This window comes from Camelus bactrianus, chromosome 26, assembly GCF_048773025.1.
Source record: "Camelus bactrianus isolate YW-2024 breed Bactrian camel chromosome 26, ASM4877302v1, whole genome shotgun sequence".
NCBI classification, from domain to species: domain Eukaryota; kingdom Metazoa; phylum Chordata; class Mammalia; order Artiodactyla; family Camelidae; genus Camelus; species Camelus bactrianus.
The window spans coordinates 24,281,409-24,307,385 of NC_133564.1; the positions used below are offsets into that span (position 1 = coordinate 24,281,409).

General features: G+C 43.5%; 1 long non-coding RNA gene across 1 annotated transcript in view; it reads right to left on the reverse strand.

Annotated features, from left to right (window-relative positions):
• Positions 1–412: 412 nt before the first annotated feature.
• Positions 413–25,977, reverse strand: part of LOC141575127 (uncharacterized) — a 106,206-nt gene continuing 80,641 nt past the window's right edge. Inside the window, exons 4-5 of the long non-coding RNA XR_012502482.1 lie at positions 1,492–1,616; positions 413–527 (exon numbers count right to left, since the gene is read on the reverse strand). This is a non-coding gene — a long non-coding RNA (uncharacterized LOC141575127). The remainder of the gene's footprint in view (positions 528–1,491; positions 1,617–25,977) is intronic.

The following is a 25,977-nucleotide window of genomic DNA, read 5'->3' on the forward strand; positions in this document are numbered from 1 at the left end:
GAAGGATAAGCAGGCACTGGGCACGGTGGTCCCCATGATAGGAAGGACTGTTTGGCCAAGGGACCTTGGCTACTGAGGCAAAATGGGCCGAGACTTGAGATTAGGCCTTTAAGGCCCCTGGAATTGTACCAGATGTCAAGACAGCACCTAATAGTTAGTCTAATTTCAGGCTTACACCATATCATGTCTCAAGCAAGCACCCTCACTGGAGGGGATTTCAGAAGTGTGATCTTAGCTTCCTACTCTCAGGAAGGTAAGCTCGAGGGGGTCAAAATAAGTGATAAGTGAGCAATAGTCCACCTCTTTGTCATCCAACATCCATATACACCCTTCTTTCCATAATTAAACTTTCAGATCACAACATCAGCCACAATAGCATGCACTGACCTGCTGTCATGTAACTCTTCCTTATATAAGTGAAAATGCACTTACCTTCTCCCCAAAAGGGAAGTCTCAGTGCTTCTACTTCTGCATGAAATTTATTTCTTCTCTCGTGTAGTCACAATCCTGTCTACTTATCCAGTAGCCTGAGGAAAAAACAGTGGGGGGAAGGGAGGGGAGAACTGTAAATACACACTCATATGTACTTTCTCACACATCCACCAGAGACAGGGAGACAATTTAGGTAGCTACTATACTATCCTCTGCAACTAGTGGGGAGCAGTGACTGGAGGGAACAGCAGTGCCCAGTAGGAGTGCCAGTGGGGCCAGGCAGATGCCCTGGGGCCAAATGGACATGGTCCTATGTGGGGAGGCCTGGAGCAAAGAAAGGAGAAAAGAGGAGCTGAACAGATTGTACAGAAGCACATATGAGACCAGCCAGGGCTTCTGGAAATACCAGAGGGAGAATTTTTGCAGGGGTCTGGGTTCCTGCATTATAAGTAAAACTTAGAAACTTAGAAAGGAAGAAAAGCAAAATGCATGTTAAAGATAAAAAAGACACAGTCATGCCCCCCAAAATGAATGTCCAGTTGGGAAAACAATTGTTCAACGTGCAAAATACCTACACAAAAAATACACGTAATGTAAGATTAAGGATGTCCCAGTTCTATAAGAAGTACAGGGACAAGGAAGGAAGGAATTGGGTGATCTAGGAAACACAACAGATCACCATGGTGTCCAAGAGCCTGCACAGTGCCTCTGCTGTGTTCTCAGAGAGGACAAGAGCTACCAAGGCTCAGAGAAGTTAAGTGACTTGCTCTAGGTCACACAAGAACAAGTAGCAGGGCAAGATTGAATCCCCCAGGATAGCACAACATGGCAAGCCATAATGGACTGACTTGTAGGAAATAAGTCCTATGCTGGTTTCCCCTTGTACTTTGCACTCTCCTCTCAAAGAAAAGAGCTACTGTGTATTTTCAATTAAGTCATCTGATTTCCTCATGTCTTCAGGAGGCAAACTTCCCCAACCAGTCATCTGTTTCTCAGCTGAACTTTTCTGTCTAATAATAGGGGAAAAAGTAGTTTTTGTTATAATAGTATGTTATGTACCGTGTGATGGAAAGGACGCATAACCGGAAGTCAGGAAACCTGAATTCTTCTCCTGGCTTCATCAGCAATGACTCGGGGGGATTTCAAGTAAGTCACTTCATCTCTGTGGGCCTCTGTTGCTGCATCTGCAAAATGAAGGGTTTGGCTTAGGTCAGTGGTTTTCCAGTGGTTCCTTAGAACCCTAAGATCCCATGGTAGCACCCAAAGAACAGATAAGAGGGAGCCCAAATGGGCAAGACTTCAGGTCCCCCATTCTACTTTAATTTTATATATTGCAGCTCCCAGGCTAAAAAAAAAAAATCATCTAGAGGATTGCCCAGGCTCTAATAATCTGTGATTCCAAGGCATTTGGTTGATGGTTCTAAAGATAGCTCCATGCCCACATGCCTCAAATGAGTAAAATTTTGGATGGACTAAAAATAACGGATGCTGGTTTGATTTCTGGATTTTTTCAGAATGGCTCAGAGAGAGTGGACTGAGAAAAATGTTTTGTGAGTAGGGAATAATTTTGCTTTCCTGCCAAGATTTATTGCATAAGCACGTTTTGTCCTTAGCAGCACCAGCCCCCGTGTGACCACTATTCCACTGTATGCACATAAACTGGAAGATTCGTACAGGTTGGGGCCACACAGTGTCCAGCGTGGAAATTAACTGTCAGAACCTTCTAAAAAAAGTCAGTGGGAAAGATGAGAAAGTTCCCTGTTTCTTCCTCTAGAATTATAGCCATATTAGGAATTTATTTAGTTATATTATAAATAACCTATTACTATGACAACGAAGACAATTACACTACAGATACATTTAAAGAGAATTTCTAGGCAAGTGAATATACCCTGCTTCAGTCCAGAACAGCTGTTAAATGGTCTGCTAATAGAAGGGCCATAAGAAAACAGAGATTCTCAATTTATGTTGCTTGCTATTAAAGAAAAGTTGTTCCAGATGCTCAGACTTTCAACTAATGAAATAGAAACAATGATACATGGAACACAAAGTAAAATTTAGGAAAATTCGGGAATCAAGATAATTGGAATTTTTGTTTGTTTGTTTACAGATAAAGGGACCATTAGGACTGCCTTTAAGTGAATGAAGACATTTTGTGAATTAAATCCTTCCTGATCATTTCCTATATTCCTAAAAGAACAAGGAGGAAATGGTCTTATATTTAAGAGAAAAGATCTTGATTTGTTAACCAAAATGATTTGAGATTTTTTTGGTAGTAAAACACTGGGGTGGCCCCAGATCGCTTGCCATCTGGCCATCTGTCTTGGATAGTTGCCCATTTAAAGGCAAATGGTTGGAGAAGAGGATCTTTATGATTTTTTATAACTGTATATGGAGCATATTTAGAAAGTGAGCTGGTAAAATTATTAGTAGTGTATCGCATCTTTTAAACATCCTTTTCTTACACCTGATATCATTTGGGCTGTGGGAAAGGGTTAGAGGCAGCGTTTCCCGTGGTGCAGGGAAAAGAACTGAAACAGGCCCGTAGGAGATGAAAAGCCTTAACCATGGGCCCACAGGAGGGAGAGACAAAGTCAGGATCAGCCCACTTCTCTGGGACATCCGTGTGGCCCCAGGTATTGCCCCGAGAGAGAGACCAGCCAGCAGGAGTAGCTTTAGGGAGAATGCTGGACTTGAAAAAGCACTGAGGGAGGTGGAGGAGGGTCACTAGCTGGTGAAGAATGGCTGGCTGCCAAGATATGTCTGCGATGGGGCTTGTTACCTCAGAGAATTAACAGGCTGTGGGGCCTTGGGGCCTGGTCTTCACCTGTGAGGGCCACAGCCTCCCAAAGGCTCTCTCTCAATAACTCACACCGCCTGGGTGGACAAAGAGGCACACCAGCCACTGATTTATTTATAAGAAGAGTAATTGCTTTCCCCAGGGATTGGAATGCTTCTGTCCATTCAGGGCTGACAACTGTGTGTGACAGGGTAGAAGCTGGGGACAAATTATTGGAGCCACCAGGCTGGGAAGGGGACCTGGGTCTGACCATGTTGCAAATCAGTAGAAAACTTCTGTGAAGGTTTTTAACCATCTGCCCTTGCTGGGGCCCTCAAATCTTTCTTCTTCACTGAGGCTCCAACCAGTTCTCCGCAGTCCTGTGTACATGTTCATACTCTGTTCCTAGAATCTAGGTGTCTGGTCACTGAAGTATTTATAAGAAGGTTATTTGGTGATTGTAGAATCAGATTGAGCTTGGAGAAATCATTGGCAGAAAACTCTATAAATACAGCTACATCCCAGCCCTACATCTCTGGCGATTACCTCTACTAGCATTACTCAGATATCCACCCCCGCCCCCACAGGGCTGAAGGTAGCAGACAATTCTGCCCTTTGAACTTGTATTTTAATGCTTACTTATTACCCTCACTCCCCTACTCAATGGCTCATTCTTTCTTTAAGCACATTAATATTGTCCTGATTCCTCCTCCGTCCAGGATATTGGATGACCTCACTGGAGCCACCCTCAGTTTTAAAAGGACCATAAAAGACAGAAATGAGTCTGAGGGCTGGGGGGGTCCCAAGTACAAGAGAAGGGGACCCACCTGACCAGATCAACAACAGCAACAAATAACTCTCTGTTCCTCAACATCGGATATTCTCCTTCGCATGTTAATTTTCCTTTGAACAAAGCAAAGAGCCATGTTGCCAGAGAGCTGCCCTCCCACCCCACCTCCGATCTTCCTCACCACCGGCAAATTTCTAGCCATGGCTTGAGGGCCCACGAGGGCTGCTACTCTACCACACAGTTATATTTTCTCTTCTTTCCTTTCCCACTCATGGCTTACTTGGTTTGACTTTGCTTTGACCTTGACATGACTACTTTGAGCCTCACCGTCCCATGTGCAGAAGGGGGTTTTAGACATGACTGTCTCAAAAATCTTTGCCAAATCTAGGTTCTCATAAGGACTTCCTCAGGAAAAAAGAATCCAAAAGTAAGTAAATTTGCCTTCGCTTTTGTTTCTGTCCTTTCTCCTTATTCTGTAGCTGCCAAATCATTTTCTAAGTATTTGAAACTGAGTTTGAGTGAAAAGGTTTCCCCATGGGTTTAATTTCAGTTGCTCTCTGTGTGTTTTTTATTATGCACTTACCCAGGGATCAGTCTCTGTAACTGTCCTCCAGGCACAAGTGTCCTTTTAATTCTTAGAAGAAGCTTGGCAACCCACGTAAAGTACTCTAATTAAAAATGTGCATTCTGAGAAAAATTTGTAGTCACACCCTCTTACAGTGGAAGAAAGGATCTCTGTTAAACTCCTCTCAGACATGAGAATGAATCTCATTGTTGGAAAGAGATTTTCTACTCTTCCAATCCTGACTCCAGACTGCAGAATCCATCCCAGGCATTGGAACTTCAGCGGCTTAGTCTCCCGGGCCCCAAGTCTGACCTCCATCTACCATCTGTTGGATCCTTCACACAGCGGCTCAAGTCAGTTTACATACCCAGAGCTTGGGGCCGGCTGTGCAGACCTCAGGATCCACCTGCTGGAGCCCCATCTTACACTCTACCCCACAGTGGGCTCACTCCCACGTGTGCTCTCCAACCCCAAGTCTGAAGGGGTTCTCACCACAAAGGACAGGTACCAGCTGTCATCGACACCCAGACATGAGACAGAAGTGGGTAAGATTTCTGCCACCATAAGTGACGTGGGTGCCCCTGATGGAAATAGTATGGGCCTGGATGGCTCTACCTTTGAATTCTACCTCTGCCACTTATTAGTCTTATAACTTTGAGCAAGTAACTTAATCTCTGAGAAACTCAGTTTCTGTAAGTGTAAAACAAGAGTTTGGACCTCACTTCAGGGACTGTCATGAGGCAATTAAATAAGCACCTAGGATGGTATATGGCACATGGGACTCAATAAATATGCATTCCCTTTATTTGTTCAATAATATTTAAGTACATGGCACTTATGATATAATAGGCAATTTTCTAAGAACTTTACCAATATTAACTCAGTCCCCTTCTACCTCCCTGATGAGGCAGAGTGTGGGAGAGGTCGTGGGAGGGGTTCCCCATGGCAATGGGCTGTATCAGAAGGCCTTTGGAGGAGAGAAGGAAACCCTCCTACACTGTGGTGGGAATGTAATTTGGTGCAGCCACTGCAGAAAACAGTATGGAGATTCCTTACAAAACTAAAAATAGACTTACCATGTGACCCAGCAATCCCACTTCTGGGCAGAGAGAACTCTAATTTGAAAAGATACATGCACCCCAATGTTCACAGCAGCACTATTTACAATAGCCAAGAAGCAAGGTATATGTCCATTGGCAGATGATTGGGTAAAGAAGTTGTGGTATATATAAACACAATGGAACACTACTCAGCCATAAAAAACAATGAAATAATGCTATTTTTGCAACATGGACTGACCTAGAGATTAATACACTAAGTGAAGTAAGACAGAGAAAGACAAATATCATGATATCACTTATATGTGGAATCTTTAAAAAGTGACATAAATGAACTTATTTACAAAACAGAAACAGACTCACAGACATGGAAAACAAACTTACGGTTACCAAAGGGGAAAGGTGCGGAGAGATATATTAGGAGTTTGGGATTAGCAGATACAAACTACTATATACAAAATAGATAAACAAAGTCCTACTGTATAACACCGAGAACTATATTCAATAGCTTGTAATAACCTATAATGAAAAAGAATATATATATAAAAAAAGAATCACTATGCTGTATACCAGAAATTAACACAATACTGTAAATCAACTATACTTCAATTAAAAAAAAAAAAGATCTTTGGAAATAGGAATAGCTTATCTTGGCTGAAAATTGTCCACCTAGTCTCCCATGCAGGAACCTGGGAGGTTTTCTAGACTCCTAGATGGTAGCTGCCGTCCTTATTGTGGGATTAATAATGTTGATAATTTCATGGTGTTCATCAATTGGCTGCTGACTTTCTGGCATCATCTCTTGCTGTACTTTCTTGATCCATTTTCTTTACAGCATGTATACATTTGGCTCATGTCAGTCACACTAAGTTACTTGCAGTTCCCAAAGACCCCACCTGGAAACAGTCTTTTCAACCTCATCTCAGTCCTCACTTACCTCCTTCTGGCCTTCCTTGACCTACTGAGTAGTAACAACAACTCCCTCCTGTGGGTGCCTCTATACCCTGTGTATGGCCAGATCATAGAGTTTTGTAAGGATAGGGGCTGTGCCTTATTCAACTTTGTACGTCCAGCATCTAGTCCAGTGGCCCATACTAAGGAAGGAAGGGTGTGAGGGAAGGAAGAAAGGGAAGGGGGAAGGAAGAAAGGGAAGGAGGAAGGAAAGAAGAAGGGAAGGGAGGAAGGAAGGAAGAGGACATCACCAATTAATTAGCCAACGATACTATGAAAGCACCACTCCTCACCGCTGGTCACTGTGGCCGGCTCTCACTGCCCCCAGCAGGGAGAAATGGGAGCTGTGGGAGGGGCCAATGCTTGACTCAAATTGGTTGCCATGTCTTGACAATAAATGGCCATTTTTCAGGTGTTAGAAGACAGTTGCTCTCCTCTAACACGAAACTTTGTCCTCTCTTATTCTCTTAAAAATAAACAAAACAAAACATTCCCAGAGCTGGAGGCAGGACTGATGAGCTTGGGAGATCAGGACTCCTGACTCATCCTGCCTCTTCCCTTCCCCATCTGGGACCCTTGGAAGTCAAATAACAAATGAAGAGTGGGGACAAGACTAGAGTGAGGCAAGTGAGGCTCGGGCATAAAATTTCAGGAGATACTCATTCTTAGTGCTGACCTTGAACTTGCATGGCCCAGAGAGGGAGTTCCTTCTTAAATTTTGCATACTTAGCACCTCTCTTCCCACAGTCTAGTCCCAATCCTGGTGAGAAAACCTCCAAAACCCAGAATAGACTTAAAGCATTCTCTAGACTAGAGGTTGTTTAATTTTCTGTTTTTAATTTCTGGAAGGGACCACACGATTATATTATAATTCTACTGCCAAGAGGGAAAATTCATGGGGAAGAGGAAAGTACTTTATATCAGGTTCAGCAGGTTTTGTGGCTGGTGATTAATCCCTTTGTGAAAAATGGCAATTTTAACACTGACATGAATAATCACCTTTTCTTTCCGTCGCAGTTTAGCATTTCCTGCTGTAATAATTCAGACCTAATATCTCATTCAAGGAAGCAGAAGTGTCAGCATGCTATTAGTTTTCTCTGCATTGACCCATTTGCTTTTTCATAAACTCGGTCTGAAGCTGCCACGTTGCTGGCATGCATTCGTGATTCATGCTGGACGTCCACTGAGATTCTGAAAGGGCATCGCCAAGAAGGACCTCCACACAAAGGGTGATTCATCAACTTGGTGACAACTCAAGGACCCAGCAACTTGGTGGTGATCTCTTGAGCTGTGAGGTCTCCTGATCTTAGATTTTCAAGCTCACTGTCTATGGAAAGGCAGGAAGAAAGAAGTCCGGGGCCATGGGTCAGGTTTCTTGGATCCTAATCCCAGCTTGGCTGTCTAACTTTGCTAAACTTTTTGACTCCTCTGGGCTTTCATTTCCTCATCTGTGCAAAGAGAAAGCCTGGCTGAGGGCTGGGTCAGTCAGGACAGTTTCAGTTTGAAAATGTTACGGTGCTACTTGGTGTGACTCTTGGGGTTTTAAGGTATTTTTGAGAGTTCCTTGAACTCTTTCCCATCTTTGTTCTCTGAAAGACTTCGGCAGTAGCAGTCGGCACCTCAGTGCATGTCCACAGTACCATTCTGGTTTGCCATGGTGGTTGAGGGATGTGGAGAGAAAAGTTCAGCTGTAATTTCATCTCTTGACCTGTATTCTAGGCCTTTCCTTGGCTCCCTCAGGGAATCTTCAGGTTACCCTCCGCCAGGCTGCTAACTCATGCCTCCCTAAGGGAGGCCTCTCAACCAACTCACTAGCACCAACTCCTTCCCACTAAGGTGTCTGACTCACAGCTGCCGAGTAACGCATGGCACCCTCAGATGAGGATACCTCTTGCAAACCGCACTAGGGGGCTACTTCTCCAGATGCCAGAACCAAGAATGACAACCAGAATTGAATTCTTCACAGGTTAGAGAGCATCTAATTCTCCTTGGAAGAGCTTTTTATCTCAGACTTCATTTTCTTTTAATATGTGTATATTTTTATGTATGTACATGAATATGTATTTCATATATATGTTACATAATAGTCAAATATGACTAATACTTGGAGTATTGTTTCGATTCTGTCAGTATAATTGGTTCACTCATATCTGGGTGTCTAAATGTCATTAAGATTCTGACTTCTACTCTGAAGAATATATTCAGAATAAATTCTGATGCTTTTCTCTGAACATGATTTTTCTAACTACTTTTGGAGAACAACAAAGTAAGATAGGACTGGGTAGCAAATATGTTTTCTCTCATCTACCAACATCAATTAATTTGCAGTGGCTTCCTGTGGCTATGTTGAAAAAAATCGTGAGACAGTGACTTGGCAGGAAGACGTGTCTAATGGATGAGCAACGTCTGCTCTGAGTAAGGAGGAGCCCAGAGGCATGCGTGCCCCTGATGTGCCGTCCTTGGATAACGTCTTTCCAGCCACTGCCCACCTTGTCTTCCTGACTGACACCAGAGGGCAAGGCGAGTTGCTCAATGAACATGAGCATTGCTCAGGATGGAGGAATGTCACACAAAGTAGGCTCATTTCAGGGATAAACATCAAATTAGAAAATAAGTTTTTATGGCCTGAATTCTGGGGCTTTGCTTCCACATCAACATACCCGGTAAATCCAGTTGAAACTGAAGTCATTTTAGTGGAGGGTTAAAAGATCTAACTGGGACATCCTAAAGGTGACAAGAAAGTTAATAGAGAAGAAAACTGAGATCCCATACAATTTACTATGCAGTTATGATGCAAATAACCATATATACAGTAAGTAACAGATGAACCCTAATACTAACCTCCATTTACTCCTTACTAAGAAAGTAGCAAATTCTCAGCCAGACAGGGCTACAGTGAACCTCCCTGGCTACTTTTGTGTGTGTCCTATTTAGATATCTTTATTCTGGTTTTCAAAACCCTCTCCCTCTTTACCCCCCAGTCCTTTCCCCACGTCTCTTTATGCTAGAACGGGCTCATGCATAAGGGCCGGGAGCACACCAGATGCTGGGAACTCTGTTTCTCCATCTGCTCTTGTTTTAGACTTTAAGAAGAGAGTCATCAGTTTGGATTCCTATAGCTCTAGATATCTGCTTTTTCTGACTGATAATTGCTTGAAATTTAAAGAGACATTTCCTTTGCTTGGCATACAGAGAAATGCTCCCCCCCTCCACCTCTGGCTCCCCCACATCCTGAGCATCCATCCACCTTGTACATCGTGGTACTTTGCCTTCTGTTTTTCTCTGCTTTGATCACTGTGTGACCTGACTTATCCTGTGGCTCTAGGAGAGATTCACTGGGTGAGAGAGAACATATCTGAAGTTAAATAGGAAACAGAAAAGACTCTAAAATGTATTGATTTGATGATATTTTCTAGCAGTCAATGTCAAATGCTCAGCTCTTTCTGGTACAGCAGGAATATGTTCAACTGTAGGGAGAATGAAAATCCTCATTGTCCTCAAGGTCTTGCTTTTATGGAAAAAGAGGGCTGGACACCTTAGCCCAGGTGACAGGTTGCCCTGCCCGGGGAGCAGGGGGAGAGGGGAACAATCCCAATTTTAACCTGTCTCTTACTTGGGCTTGTTTCAAGAAGCAAGGAATAGATACAGGCTCATATGGGGAGGTCAAGGAGAATTGGAATGGATTTCACCAAGCTTCATGGAACACGGGATGCTCACTGAATATTCATGCTTTGCTAGCAACCTGGAACTCTGGTGCCCACTCAGACTCGGCTGGTCGTGATGTTACTAAGAAAGCACTGCAGTGACTGCGCCCGTGCGTCTCTGCTGTCATCCGTGGCAGTGGCACTGCCTACTCGTGTAATTCCTCACAGCTCTGCTCCTTTTGTTTTCCTGTCTCCCGGTGTTTTCTCTGGAATGAGTCCTCTTTTGCACTTCACCACCTCACTCAGTGGCATCACACAAAAGCAGCGGCCGAGACTTCCTCTTTGGGAGTGTTCAGGGAATGATGCTGTGCAGACTCCAAAGCCTAGCATTTTCCAGCTTTAGCCTCCCTAGGAATGTTTCCCTTTGCTATCTTCTGTTCTCCTCGTCGATGTATCCTGCTTTGGTTTATTTCATAAAAGTTCCCTTTCAGTTTGGATTAGGTCAGTCCTCTCTGCCATATGCTCAACTGCTTAGCCGTGAAACAAGGGTAACATCACCTATTACCTTTATTGCTGCACACCATTCTCAGTGTTGTGGGGGTTCAACTGCCTAAAACATGGCCCTCACTCCTACCCTCATCCCCACTACAGAATTTGTACCTGTGAAATCATAGGGAACCATGTATTTCAAAATATCTGCAAATGCTCACTCAGCACAGTGCTTGGCACATGTTAGATGCTGTACAACACAGATTTGTTGGACAGATGGATGAATGCCTGATGGTGCCATTAAGCATGGAGGGGTTATGAGAGTTCAGCTAAGGTATGATGCTGTAGGCTGGAGATGTCAGGAAAGGTTCCAGTAAAAGGCAGGACAGGAAGGTGCTGGAGGTATGTTAGGATCCACCTGGGCGATCTGAGCAGGGTAGGTGTAGCAGGCTAAATGGCAACCCTCAGTTCTCTGGATGAAAGGTGCTTCTTTGAGTTGGCTATTATGGAGATGACTGCTGCTGTCATTAGGGCTAAATTTACTCTAAATAGAAATCTATAACTATCTCAATGAGCCCTAGAGAGCAGCTTAGTCATCGTGGCCACTAAATGTTGTCACATACATTAAGTGCACCTATGTGTCCAGAAACATCCCAGCCACCCTGTTAAGTGCACAGCCTCTGATTAGCTTTGTCCTTTGGGCTTTTGGATTTGAAAACAGACATACAAAGGAAACAATCTGACCTTAGAATAAAAGGAAAATGAATCCTCTGCATCTCTCTGAATTGGATTTTTGCTATTACATATTATAGAGATTTTTAGATGTGAAATAGTTCATTCACTTGACAATTATGTAATATTAAGGCAATAGGCATAAAGCAGTGAGAAGAGGGAGGCAAAATTACAATTTTTAACTAATTACAATGACATCTAATTATAACTGTGCTAAGTGCACAAAGGAGCAGGATAGGGTGCTAGGGAGCTCAAAGTGGGGGAACCAGACCTAGTCTGGGGCAGAAATGAGGGTTTCCTTAAGTACTTGACTATTTAGAAGAATAAGGAGGAGCCAGGCGAACAGCTGGGTGAGGGTGATCTAAGATTAAACCAGGAAAAGACTCACTTTCCCCCTGCTTTGAAGTGCATATTTTATTAAGTTACTATTCCCTGCAGGAAACTCCTTTGGCTGTTTGACCCTTGAGAGGTTGGCTAAGCAGCTAATATTGTGACCACAGCGGTCGCTCCTGACGTGAGAGGCAGAACATCAGCTTTTACAGTCATCCCTCGGTAGCTGCAGGGGGTTGGTTCCAGGACCCCCCGCAGACACTCAGATCCCGGGATGCTCTTATCTCTTATGTAAAATGGCTTAGTACTGTCAGCCCTGCATATCCTTGGGTGGTTGAATCTGTGGAAGTGCAACCGCGGACACAGAGTGAAAACTGTTCTATTCTTTCACTCTAAGTATCCAGGGTGGGACTCAGCATCACAGTTTTGATGTTTTTGCTTTGACTCTCAGTTAGGTTGAGTAGAACACAGGCACACACGGACACACACACACAGCATGTGCAGGGGTATTCAAATCTCCAGTACTGTTATTTTCTAAACATTTGCATGCTTAAGGTTCTGAGTGTGACTGACCACTGCCTGCACTAAGGTATCTCACAGAAACTTCACTTCTTGCCTCTTCAGTGCCCCTCCCAAGCCCTGTTCTCTCCTTCCGAGCAGTTTCACACCAAGTTTCCTCCCCTTGCCCCAAAGTTCTGACTTCTCCACACATGGACATTAAGATCACTGGCGCTTGTGATTCATTCTGTAATATGTGATGAAGCTAGAGGAGCCAACATTGACAGTATTTTTATTTTCCTAAAGCTGGCCACCTTACCATGCATGGAGAAGCTCTGAGAGTCACAATCTTGAACACGAACTTGAAATTCAGAACTGAGAGAAACCAAGAGGTCTGAGATATGTTCATAAGTGGCTTTCTGAGAACAAAGGGAAGAGGGTTCTTTCAGTTGTTTCTTAACTGGCTCCAACCAGCCTTCATGGGCTCCACTTGGAGTGCGTTGGGGCTTTGGCTGTAGCAGCCTGGAACTGGGCAGGAAGGAATGGGAGGGGGGGTCACGGAAATTTTGTCCCAGCCTTCCAATATTCATGGCTATAAAAGTAATATGACCACATGATTCTCTCTCATTTAGGGGTAAAGCACCCATAAAAAAGTAAATTGTGGAAGTAAAACTGGTAAACAGAGGCTGGCTGTCTCTGCCCGGGAGCAATCTCAGTGCTACTTTCCTCTGATAAATGAGCCTGTAGAAATGTTTCCTGCTTATATGCCCCTAGCCTGACACAATATCCAGATCAAGTGGAGAAGAATCTCATAGATGTCATGTGTGGAAGACAGAGATAAGAAATGAGACCAGAATTTGCCTTCTGGAATTTTACACAAAATGCTAATATTCTCTAGGCCTCTGTTCTTCTATTTGTGAAATAGGAACATTGATTTCTGACTCCTGAAAAGAGAGATGAAGTACTTTGTGACCCAGAAGACAAAGCCTGCAAGGCTGCGTGCTTACAGCAACACATTTGAGAAGCTGTTGGTTGACAAAGAGAAGGGGGACTGGGTGAGGGCAAAGATGGTTTATTTATCACTTCAGTCTCTCTGGAAGCGGAACAAATTTCTCTGTGGTAGGCAGAATAATGCCCCCCAAACACATCCACGTTGTAATACTAACAATAAAAGGGCAGCATCCTTAAGAAGCAACAAGTCCAGCAAGGAGACTAGGGCTCTAGAGCACGTCTCCAAAGAAAAAGATGAAACTGATAGTGGATCTGTATGGACGTCTTGAAAGGAGATTTATACCCCTGGCAGAGATTGGGGGATAAATTTGTGATAGAGACATAAGAAACTGGGTAAGAGAAGAGTAATATGAACAATGATTAACTCTAGGAACAATGCAGTTGAACAAGAAAACACATGTAATCATAATGCATTCAATGGCTCAGCTGAGAAGGCTCATAGAGTAATAATAATGCAATCCCTGGATACTGATGTCACCATAATTCAAAATCATTTTGGGAAAATGACAGCATGTGTATGTGTGTGTGCACATGTATGTCTGTGCAAGGGCACTAGGCAGGTGTAAAAGGAAGTGAAGTTCTCAGTTTCCACAGTGTCAAGTCAATAGATACTAAGACTGAAACATCAAGAACAGCATTGTGAGCACGAGAGTTAGAAACATGGAGGCAAACACTAGAAGGGGAGAGCTGAAGGGGTGGTCTCCGGAGAATGGATATGGGCAGGGTAGGAGGGCGGAGAAAGCACCTCCTCAAACTATGAACATGTATTCCTTGCATAGAAAGTTAAAATGGCCTAAAACAGAATGAAATAAAACTCACTTAAGGCTATAGGCTACCTCACCTCATTTCACGTGATACCCAACTTCTTGCTCTTCGACACCTTGTAAGAGCTTTTCCCAACAAGATCTTCTTCAAACACACACATGTGCCTCCTGCAATATCCTATTCCCTCTGTCCAGGGTTGTCTCTTAGGCTTGGGTCTCATACCACCTCCTCCAGGAAGCCTTCCCTGGTTCTCTCAGGGCAGAGTCAGTTGCTCCCCTCTGTCCTTACAGCATTTCTGTTATTGTTCTGCATCCTGTAGCTGGTGTACCTGCTCTTACACTCATGAAAGGTCATGTCCAATCCCTTCCCTTCTCTCCACAGCCCAGCACAGGGTCTGGCACACAGTGACTCCTTAATAAACACTAGCTGAATGCACAAGGAACTCCTTACAATGAGCAAAAAATGAAAACAGATGAAAGCCTTTTGGAGTGGTCATCCAATGGTAAAGTGACTTTGGAGCCAATCAATAGAGCCAGCAAAGATGGGCATCCTGGGTGGACCCAGGAGGCAGAGTGTCACCAGGATGAGGCAGCTGTAGCTGGGCCTGGAGGCGAGGGGTCCAGGCAAGTGACAGCCTTCCCAGGACCCAGTGAGCAGGGCCAAGGGCAAGAGAAATTTCCAGAGTCTGTGTCACAGCACCTCAGAGACCTCCCTTGGAGCCTTCTTCCCTTACAGGGACAAGGTCACTCCTTTAGATTTGCCCTGCTCTCCATTTTTTTGTATGGAGAAGGTCAACATCATGGACATTTGTAACTACTGACTTCTCCTATCCCCTACCCTCCAGGCTTTTTCATTTGGCTCACCCCCTGCCAGCTCAGTCTCCCAGGAGCTCTCCCCTCCTCCAGACAGTTGCATTAACTTCTCTCCTTTCCATGCCCACAGCACCCTGGGGAATCCCTAGCTGTGCCCTCTCCACGCGGCCATGTGTGGATTTGGCTCCTCTGCTAGGCTGTGAGCTCCTGGGGACAGGATGCTTGCCTCATCCGGAGTCTTTCTTTGTGCCTTGCCCCTCTGGGCTCCAACCATCCATGGAGGAGGGTCTCACATGCCCAGTAGATGGTTGCTGAAAGAACAGATGGGTGGTTTGTGAATTCCTTCTTCCCCATGTCAGACCCCAGCATGTGGGGTGGGTACCATCCAGCCCAGGCCAGGATGCGGGAGACCTTCACTCCATCACCTTGCCCCTTTGGGCTCCATTCTATATCCATCCACAGAGGAGGGTCATTAGAGCTTGGGAAACCTCTGATGGCCGGGAAGAGAGGCAGGGAGCATCAGAAAGGAGAGAATTTCATATTCCCTTTTCCAACTCCAGGAAACAGGAATAAATATAAACATCCTAGATGTCTTCTCAGGGAAAGAACAGAAAGGGCTACATTTCTATTTAAGATTTCAAGATGTCTCCCTGCCCTAAAATTCTGTGCTGCTAAGACACTTATCTTGTCACACCATCCTTTTCACCCCAAAGCTTCCTTCAGCCTGAGAGTTTTGAGTATTATGTTTTTTTCAGGTACCTCTGGGGACAGAGATGCTAGGGAGAAATCGGTGGGTGCCCCAGCCACTGACCCCTGGTTCTGTGGGCTTATTGATCCCTGACCATCATTTCTGCCGGGCGAGAGGGGGCAGAGGTCCAAGAATAAGTCATGGTGGCAGTGGGCAGGGCCGGGATGGGAGCTGAAAAGGCTGCTCGGAATTCAGCTTCAGCCCAGCCCTCACCGAGAGGAAGCCCTCTCCCTCTGCCCTTGCTTCCCCTAGTCCAGTGGAGATTAACAAGGTTCGAGATGACTCATCCTGTGAGTCAGATGGGGAGAAAAACAAGCACGTCAAAGTCTAAGTTTCAACGTGTAAAAGTTCAGCAGCCTGATCTGTGACCAAAATTGTTGATTTGCAGAGCTGGAGAGAAAACTGCGAAGTTGTCTCTCCTTTCACTGTCGAAGGGCTGTGCCTTCCACGGACTAGCTGGGTAAACGCCCGGCTGGGAGGAAGGAGACGTGGGAGAACCTCCGGCATCCCTGAACAGGCGGTACCGGGGAAGAAGACCACCTGCTCAGGCCTGGAGCCAAAATGTCAAGGCAGTGCTGGTTTTCTGGGATCCACTTCACAAACACCCCCTTTTCAGGTAGTAATGTCCCTACCCATTTCCAAGTGTCACTTGTTTTCTTGATTTCTACCTTCCTCATTTCGTCCTCAAACTCGTCTGTACCATGGAATCATCTGGAGAAATTAAGGCATCCTGATGGCGGGTTCTACCCGCAGGGCCCGGGCATCTAGACTTTTGCAAGCTCCCCAGGAGATTTTAATGTACAACCAAGCTTGTGGGTCACGACCCTCATCCAATGCATAAACTCTCCATAGGAATTTGCATTTTGGCCTTTTATCTATAACAGTCTAATGACATGTTCTGTCCTAAATTAAAGAATTTCATGCTTTGGAGAGAATTTTTTTTAAAAGACTTCTTTTAAGTTCTACTGCATTAGTTATTGGTGCTAAAAATAAACTGGTTATGGTTGATTTAAGATATTTCAGGTCTAAAAGCTAAGTGAAGGGCACAGGGTAGCCTACTCTTCTCTTTCTGGTTTTCTTCTCTTAATTCTCTTTTCTTCCTCCCATTTGTTCTTCCCCAAGACCCCCAGTCACTGGGGAACCGGAGCCCATTCTAGTTGGTCCCTCTCCCTTTCCCAGGACATTCCCTTGACATTCTTCTACCTGCTCTCCCTGTAGCCCAGAAGGAAGTCAGAGTAGCAGTTCTCCTGCTTTTTAGAGGAGTTTCAGGACTCCTTCACTGGCTTCAAAATTACTGTTTACGTAGGGGCTACATCTATTGGTATTGACATTATTAGAAGTGGAAACTGAGACATTTTAAATATACTTATGTAATAATTAAAAAAAAAACTAGCAAATCCAGTCCAAGTAAATAACATACACTATCATTTCAAGTTAATATATTTTATGAAAAATAGTGATCTCTTATAAAAAAAAAAGGGTAAGAAGAGGAGCATTGTTCTACTTTCTGTAAATCTTATAAAAGATTTGGCTTAGTAGATGACAGCTGGGTTCTCATACGATCTCCTGCATTCAGCCTGTTCACACATTATGCAGCAGCCCCTGTCAAACACTGGAAACTGATGAGAGACTAACTGCAAAAGCAAACAATGCCTTCATATTATGAAAATCATTCTGACCTTATGGATCTCCTAAAAGCATCTCAGGGACCCCCATGGGTATTTAGACTACACCTAGCGAACTCCTGCTGTAGACAGTCATCTATGGTCAAGAAAGCTACTGCTGGGGTGATGATTAAGCAGTGCCTAGGGCCAGGAACAGGAAATAACCTGGCACCTGAGGGTAGATCCCAGAGGACTTACAACATGAGAAAAAAATGAAATAAAACTTGAGTTGACAGACTGCAAGTGACAGTTGTCAATGTCATAGATACGTCTTTCATACCAATTTTTAAATCTCTGAGCAGCACACTCATCTAGTTCACATTAACCTGGGTATAAAGCCAGAATTTGTTGCTCCTTCTCCATGTTGAATAGCATGACACTGAGCATGAAGACTGGGCAGCATTCTGGGAATCCTGCTGTCCTAGTCCTGCCACTGGCCACGTGAACAGACATGAACAGTTTCCGTTTCAGTTTCCGTCTCTGCTGCAGGTTAAACAGTTCATTTTCAAAAGCCTCTTCTAGCTTTAATATCCTACGGTTATCTGTTTACAACTTTTAAAAAACCTGGGGGAAGCACATGGCATTCTTGAAAATTTTTCAGCTGATTTAAACAAGTAAATACTTAATTAGATGGTAGAAAAATAAGAAGGAAATGAAACTGATCATTGACCACATTCTGGGTAGAAGGTAACTTCTAAAACATTGTAAAACATTTAGAAAATGCAAAAACTATAAAGAAGAAAGTAAAATTGGTGTATTTCCTTCTGAGCATCCCTTTCCAGATCGTACTACACACGGAATTTAATATTCTGATTCTTTTAGGTAAATAGTTTTGCTAAATATTTAGGTAAAATTTATTATAATGTCCACTTAAATGCATAGAATTCAACTATATGGATATACTATATTTAACTTAGTGATTCCCTTATTTTTTGATATCTGAGAAGTTGTATTAGAGTATGGAATTATGGGTGGTTTTGTTTCTATTTCATTTTCATTTTTATCTGCTCTAGTGTGGTTCAATGTTATTCTTATTATCAAAAATAATTTCAAGGCAAGGATTTTTTTAATGGGAGAAATACTGATTGTATCTATATCACATTCTTTGAAGAATCCCTGTGTAGATTTTTCTCGACTCTCATCAGACCCTCAGACTTCACAGGCCTGCAATCCCAAAGGTGTGGCTAGAATTCCAAATACGACCATCAGCTGTCTTACCTACCTGTGGTGACTCATGCTGCCTTCACCAGCGAGCCCATCCCCACTCAGATAACAGTCTGTCATTTCACCCCAGCCCAGCCCCTGACATGCAGTAACTTCACTGGAATTCACTTTTCCTGTTTTTTTGATGCCCCTCCCAGCACCAGGAAGGTAATGGGAAGTCATCACTCTTTGCCTTTTCCCACAGCACTGTTAAACAGGGCCCTGTAAGACAAGGCCAGGGCCGGAGAAGGACAGAGATCGGGTCCCTCTTTCCCACCTGTCCCCAAAAGCGTGCCCAGTGTCCCAAGAACATCACGTCTGCCTCTCTCAAGACAGGAGGCTAAGCAGAGCTGCTGAAAAGTGAAAACATTATGGAACAAAATGTCCTGTACAATTGAGATTTCTCTGTTAAAATGGACCATGGATGTGCAGAAGAGGCCAGAGAAAGCATTCAGGCCGCGGAACGGTGTCCACTGCTGCATTCAGTCCAAGAGCTCCAACTGCCAACGTGCAGTTGTTTCTCTGGCTCCTTTTCCCTTTCTGGGATTCTTGCAAACCCACAATTGCCTTGGTGGAACTTAGATGTCCTGATGGAAATGAGTCTTTCCAATTACTCTAGTCCCTTTGAATGAGAGAACGTTCTACTATACATGTACTTGTGTCTCTGAGCTGCTGTCATGAAGTACCACGAACTGGGTGGCTTAGAACGATAGAAATCCATTGTCTCAGTCCTGGAGGCCAGAAGTCCAAAATCAAGGTGTCTGCAGTGCCACTTTCCCTCCGAAGGCACGTGGAAGGATCTGTTCTGGACCTTTCCTGGCTCTGGCAACCGCAGTGCTTCTGGTGTCTCTTCACATCTTCTTCCCTCTGCGCATGTCTGTCTGAATCCAAATTTCTCCTTTTTATAAGGACACCAGTCACACTGGATCAGGGCCACCCTAATGACCTCAGCCCTTACGCCTCTGGCAAGTGACTGGCTGGTAACACAGCATCGTGTTTCCGGCACCTACTTCAGTCTAAGTGGGTCTAACTAAGCAACTGAAGGGCACTTAACAGGAGTTAAAACAACATTCCTGTGCGACTGGAAAGCGCTCATTGGAGATTCTGCCGTGACGTGGCCTCCACAGAGCCAGTACTTCCTTCAGACTGGGATTAGCTAAATAAAACACTACTGCTTTATATCCTTGCCCCCTTATGTTATTTCTCACAAACTAAATCTTTATATAACGTGTTTATATATATTTATTTATATAATGTATAAATATGTGTATATATGTTATATGCATATGTACCTATAATGGATGTATATTATATGTGTAAATACAGAAATTTATTGTATGTTAAGTCTTTCTATAATGTGCCTATTAGCATAGGTTTATGTGCATTTTCTTTTAAATCTGTAATTTTTTACTGTATTTTTCTGTTGTTGTTAAAAGTACCTCATGTTCCCTACAGAAAATGTGAGAAGTGCACTATTCTTTATTTCCGTAGCACTTCTATTATTAAATAGTAACCAATGTGGGTGGCATAAAATAAAACAATGAATCTGATATTCATTGATGCCTCCTATAGGCCTGGGCACCCTCCCAGGAAATGGAGAAATATTATCGAATTTCATCCTTTGACAACTCCTGTGAGCACGACATCCATTCTCTGGATGGGAAAATGGAATCTCAGGGGAGTTCAGCTACAGGCCCGCCTCCACACACTCTGTGGTCTTTTAAAACCCACTTCTAACCACAGCTCTTCTCAGAAATCCTCCCTGGTAAACTCTTTCCATCTGTTTACCTTTCCCGGGACTTCTTTGCCCTCATACACACCGTTTCTCCATGTCTGGTGTACAATTTCAATGGGCTTTTTTAAACACTATTTTCATACATTTATTCATGTCCCCACCACATCTGAAAGTTTTCAAGTGCAGGGATATAGCGTTTGCTTCACCATGTTATGAATATAGCAAGATTATTAAATAAATGTTGAAAAACTGACTGGCTGCCTACTCAAGAGATGTTTATCTTGGAACATGTGTGTTAGATTTCCCCACATTGGACTTGAGGGTCCAGAGGCACTAAATGGATGCTCTTCTGGACCCTTCCGATCTTACATCCCTGTTAATAGGCTTGATTTGCCAAACGTTGGGAAAGAAAGCTCTATTTCATAAGGAAGTTCAGGGGCATGTGAATCCTTCTTAAATAAATATGTTACTGCAGCCTACCCTGGAATTTTCACTCTGCTCAAGAGGGACAGGGAAGTAGAGTGGAACTCCTCTTGGCAGAAATCTGGGCATTCTGGAATGCGAGGAGCTGGCTCCCAGCCCTGCAGGGGGCAGTAACACAGCATGTTCCTTAGTTGACAGGGATCTCCTTGAAGGCAGGAGTTGCACCCTATTCACTTCAGCATCCCCATTGCCGGGAAGTGCCTGGCACCCAGCAGGAACTCAACAGATGCTTGGTGAATAAATGAAAAATGGATGAGTGAGTTGGGTTTTAAAAAATTTCATGTGAAGTACGGCGCATCAGTCTTGTAAGATTGCCGGTCTGTTGTGTGAGCCTGCACCTGTCTGCTCCTTTGATTTGATGCTATGGGCCTGTGTTAAGTTGCTTGACTAGTCTAATCCTCAGACATGCCAGCTACGGGGGATGTAGACCTAAGAATAGGCACAGAGTGCTTCTCTACTGGGATTTCATTTTCTCAGTTATTTTGGCATGAAATTCCATTCGAGCCTAATTTAATAGATATTAATATGCATTTGTTGAATGAATTGATGTCTAACAACAGACTTATCCATTAGGGGCCTCTGATTACACTTTTAAATTTCAGAGTGTGCAGCAACTTAGAAAAAGGTCAGAGGGCAACACAAAAGATGAATGCCTCCAACCCACATCCTTCCTTTAGTCCATATCCAAAGAAGAATGTGAAAAATTGCAAACCTTTCCCCAACCATAACCCTATTATTTTCTATATTTCTCTGTCCCACCCACTCCTAGACAGACAAAAATCAAAGAACAGGAATTTGCCAACCCTTCAATGCTTCATTTGTTTCCCATCTGTTTCCTCCATGTGTCTGAGCCCTTAGATTCTCACAAATGTCTGCCTCTCAACCCAGAGGTGAATGACAGCCTCAGATAAAGCAACTGCAACTTGCTTTTTTCATGTGGCATCTGTCCCATGACTGGATACAGTTGATTTACCTGTACTAAAAGGGACAGTAACCAGAAAAGAGGATTACAGTACATTCAGAGGCAATCAAGGGAGGAAAATAAACCTGTGCCAAGAGGGTATGAAACAGCAGAACTATCCGCAGGAGTAGAATGAGCTTAGAGAGAAAAAAAGAAAAAACAAATTTTCTGGAACAATCCCTGTACTTCATAAATCTGGAAGTTTGTTGGAAGCTTGATAATTGATTTTCTATTTTAGATAATTTAACAAGTAGACACAATTTAGTGGGTGTTGTTTATAATCTTTTTCAGGGAGTCCCTGAAAGACTATTTTTTACCGACAAAGTCACTCATCCTTGAAGCAACCTAAGCTATAGAAAATGCATATTCTTAACTCCATACACACACACACACAGACATACAGGGTGTGGGGCGGTGTGTGTGGGAGTTGTATAAAGCCAAAGGAAATGGGGAATTTCTTTGAATATAAGTTGTACTTGAAAATCTGGGGAAGATATTATCTCTTTATATTGAGCAAATGTGCATTTGTCAGGTAACATAATGGCATCTTTTTGCATGATTTTTAAAGATTAACATGAGATGTCAAATAATTGTCACACTGGAAGATCAGCAGATTTCTCCTTTCACCCAAATCCTCGGAGGGGGGCTGTCCCTCTGTTACTGAGGCAAAGAGATTGACAAGAATCCTCTGCTGTATGTATTGCTACATAGTCAAGAATTTACTTTGAAATCCTCATCCTCTGTAGTTATCATTTCTACTGAGGAATTTCAAAGGGATTCTTACTTAAGTCCTGCCTTACTTTTTTCCCCCACTATTTCTCTCTTCTGGCCAACTCTGCAGGCCTATGACTCTGCTGGTCATCAAGGAAAGTTAATCAAACACAGCAATAAAATCAAGTGTGTGGTACATGACTCATTCCTCTTTCCATGCTCCCAATTTTCAAACCACTCCCCAAAGGACCACATTCTCTGTAGTGAGTCACGGGTGGTGGGTCTGAGAAATGACTCTGGCCCACTCCTAGATGAGGCCGGAGAAATCAGAAGAACGGATCATAAGTGGGTGGTGGTGGGAGTTAGAAAAAGATCAAAATTCAATTTGTAGTATCTTTGTGAAAGAATCATAAAAAGAGTGAACTAAAACTACCTAGAAAAATTGAGTATGACTCATACCATATGAATGTGAAGAACTCAGAAATTTTCTTTCCCCTCTTCTGCTTTGGTAAACACTAAGTAAAATAAAAAATTCTGTCTTAAGCGTGGAGGCAGAATGACTTGCTGAAAATTGCTCACCTTTGGAGCTGGACAGATAATGAGTTTAAATCCCACCTGTGCCACGTACTAGCTACAACCAGGACAAGTTACTTAGTCTCTCTAATCATCCACACCTTCATTTCTATAGCAGGGATAACATGTTACATTTAGGAGAAGGGTTAAAGCAAGTATATGTGAACTGTCTGACACCTAATACTCATTAGTTTACTTTGTATTAGTCTCTATTTCTCTGTAACAAAGTATCCAAAACATAATGGCTTCAAACAACAAATATTTATTATTTCATAGTTTCTATGGGTCAGGAATCTTGGGTCCACTTTAGCTGGGTGCCTCTGGCTCAAGGTCTCTTCAAAGTTGCCATGAAGATGTTGGCCAGGGCTGAAGTCTCGTCTGAAGGGTCAGATGAAGGAGGATCTGCTTTTAAGCTTGTTCACATATTGTTAGTGGTCTCAGTTTCCCACTGGCTATTGGCCAGAGACATGAGCTCCTGGCCATGTGGGCCTCTCTATAGGGCCGCTTATTACATAGCAGCTTATACCTTGTCATCCTTTAGAATGACAGGCAGGGGAGAGAGAGAAGGTGTGAAAAACAATGATACCTCTTCTTTCTTTTCCCCTTCCCTTCCATTTCTTCCTCTGCTCTTCTCTTCCTTCCTTGTGTTTTCTCCTATTCCATCTTCCCCTTCCCTTCCCCAGGGGTGGGGGTGGGGGTGAGTGTTGAGTGTCGGGGGTGGTGTCAGGAGAGCATCTATGTGGGAAGGTAGCTGGTACAAAGTAATAGATTCTGAGTGGGACCAGGAGAGCCTCCTAGTGCTGTTGAGGGTAGGGTGGATCAGGGCATCAGAGCCTGAGAAGTGTGAGGAGGGCATCCATGTACAGTGGAGGCAGGAGGTGGTCCCAACTACAGGAAATTAGCTACATAGATGGAGATTGAGAAAATAAATAAATATATTAAAGACAGTAGGAACCAGGTACTCACTGTTGGAGAAGGGAGTTACCAAAATGGAAAGCAAAAAAATTAGAACGGACCCCATGGCATTGGATTAGAGTTGTTTATAGATAGATTAGAAACAACTATAGGTGTGTGTGTGTGTGTGCGCGCGCACACGTTCCCTAGTTCTGTCCTAGTTAAGAGGTCCCAGGATCAGCAATACCTCAATAGCAGTGAGAGCACTTAGCACCCAATCTTGGTTTCCAAATACCATGTTTCCCTAAAGGCTCCTTGAAGAAACTGCTGATACCAAAGCTGGGACAGGGAGAGTGTGAGATGCGTCTTAACATGAGAAATAAGTGAGTGTTCTAATAATGATGGGGATGTTAACACCAGCTTGAAGGAGTTCCCACTGGCCATGTGTAAGACAACTGAACTTCAAATAAGCAATGATAGTAACAAAATATAACCTAATAAATAAAATAGGAAACCATGAGACTAGAAAGATATGAAGAAATGAATAAAGTAAAGGTTTGATGAGACATGGGATATTTACATTGTCTCAAATTACCACTCCACAAAATATTTATGAATTATAAAGAGAAAAAATTAACTTTACAGAGGAGGAGCCTGGAAGACACCGCCTTAATCAAGTGGTAATAACAAGTATCACCAGTAACATTGAAATGACGCACCACCCAATAGTAATACCATGAGAAGACCTCAGCATCACTTCTGGGACGTTCCAGCCAAAGATACATGACCGGAATATAACTGTGAAGGACCAACTCTCTTCACCAACAGTGAGAACCCACCCAAGGACATCCTACAAAATAACTGGCCAAAAATCTCCAAAGCGTCAAGGTCATGAAAGATGAGGAAAACCCATGGAACTGCTCCAGACTGAAGGAGACTCGAGACATGATAACAAAATGCAAGTATGATTCTCAACGTGTATCCTTTTTGCCCTAAATGACATGATGGGAAAATTGGAAAAATCTAAATGAGGTCTGAAGGTTAGATTGTGGTAATGCACCAATGTTAATTTCCTGACTCTGGTGGTTATACTGTGGTTTTGTAGGAAAATATCTGAGTGTAGGAAATACACTAGAGTTCAGGGTTGATGGAACACCATGTTGACAACTTACTCAAGTAGTGTAGGGAGGAAAGTTCTTTGTTCTGCATTGGCAACTTTTCTGTAAGTTTGAGATTGTTTCAAAAAGCAAATGGACAACAACCAAAAGAATCCAAGACAAAACAATAACGCATATCAATGTATGCTGAGAGACACAAGCAGTTTGCAAAAGGCAGGTGGGATGACATCATCCTCTGCTCCTCCATCTGCTGTTTGCTCCATGAAAAGCCATCATCACGTTCTTCCATTTCTACTTGCAGACTGTTTCTGTGCTCTGTCCCCTGCATCACTTTCAATAATACTACTAATAGGTTAGGTGCTCACCGATACGTAGCAGAACCAAAGCAATAGCCTCCAAGCTGTTCTTTCTGCTCCCATGCGCCAACTTCTTTTGTCTCAGCTCCACCCTGCCCACAACTGCCCAACCTCTTCCCATGCTGCTGACTGAGAGGTTTTTCTAAAACCCAGGGCTGCTCGTGTCACTGTCCTGCTTAAAATCCTTAAGTCCTTTCCTCCCCACTGCCAGTACATGAAGTCCCAGCTCCTTACACATCCCTTATTCTGGTTATAGACTATCCATCAGCTTCTTCTACTCTGCTCTCTCCTTTCTTCATGATTTGAACAACACTGAACAATTCACCTTCCTGGGAACCCACTGGTACCTTCCTGCCTCCACGCCTCAGTAATGCCATTCCCTCAGTTTTCTTCTCTCTGAAAGACTCTTCATCATTCCTCAAGATCCAGCTCATTCTTCTATGAAGCCTGCCTTGATCTCTACCACCCTTTGTGCTCCAACAACTCTGTACAATCACTCTCATCATAACTACCATGGTTAGGCAATTGTTTGCTTTGTTATAATGTGTCCCTCGCTAGACTGTGAGCTCCTTGAGGGCAGAGACTGTGTCTTAACGTGGTTGTCACCAGCCTGGCTCCTAGTTGGTATTCAGTAAATGCCTGCTGACCCAGAGAGCTGATGCCCTGGTGGTGGTG